Here is a 1182-nt window from a genome sequence, read left to right on the forward strand (position 1 = left end):
AGAGAGAGATCAATCCAGGGTGGAGTCCTGCTGTGACACTGGGCTAAAGCACTGAATTGCAATGTCAGTTTGAACCACAAGGCTGGTAGTTCAAACTCTCCAGCCACTCCTTGAAAACCCTATACAGGATCACAGTTCAAACTGCCAAGCTGTTCCTTGGACACCCTATAGAGGTTACTCTCAGTCAGAACCAATTCCAAGGCACTTAAAAACAACAGTCTAAATACAGCTCTGGTGATGGCTAGCAAACCTTAAAGCAAGATCCAAAATATCAAATACTCCGGATGGGATTAGCGACAAATTAGACATTGCAGACAAGATTAGGTAATTTAAGATATACTGATAGAACATATATAAAATCAAAATGAAAAATAGAGCATCAGTTATCTTTGAAACAACTTCAAGTGGCCCAATACATATATGATTGGAATTCATATATAGGGGTGGAAGAGTGAGGTAAAAAAAAAATAAATATTTGAAGAAATTATGGTAAAAAATTTCAGCTAAAAATATTTATGTATATGTAAACCTACAGATTTAAGAAAATCGACAAATGGACGCACAAGAAATGCAAAGGAGACTACACCAAACCACATCAATACAAAACTGCTCAAACCCAGTGACAAAACATAAAATCATAAATATGGTTAAAAAAAAGACACAGTTTCACATAGGAACAAAGGCAAATAGGATAACAGATTTCTCTTTGGGATCAATATAAATGAGACTAAACTCGTGCACTATTATTTTAAATACTGAAAGAAATAACGTGTCAACTAAAACTCAACGCCCAGCAGGGTACCTTTTATCAAATGTAGGCAAAATCTTTAAATTTTCAGACGTTCAAAAGTGGAAAGGATTCGTTCCTAACAATTCAAATTCTGTAATTTTCCTAAAGATCTAGTAGTTTAGACAGACTTGTACCATTCTCTTTTCTACCAGTATCTAAGAAACAGAAAACTTAGTCAGGACCTCATACTGTGACCAAGCTTTTAGGTTAAAGCTCTGTTGGAAATCCCATAAACATGTCTTGAATAATTCTTCCATGATGGAGAGCAAGAAAAATGGAACAGGAAGTTGTGTGAGGAGAGAGTCTTTATAACCAATACTTTGAAGCCACAATGAGTCAACAATGAAAGAGATGGAAGAGTCAGGCTCTGGGGTAATTGAAACTTTTCTTCC

The sequence above is a fragment of the Chrysochloris asiatica genome, unplaced genomic scaffold (genome assembly GCF_000296735.1).
Source record: "Chrysochloris asiatica unplaced genomic scaffold, ChrAsi1.0 scaffold00065, whole genome shotgun sequence".
In the NCBI taxonomy this organism is placed as follows: Eukaryota; Metazoa; Chordata; class Mammalia; order Afrosoricida; family Chrysochloridae; genus Chrysochloris; species Chrysochloris asiatica.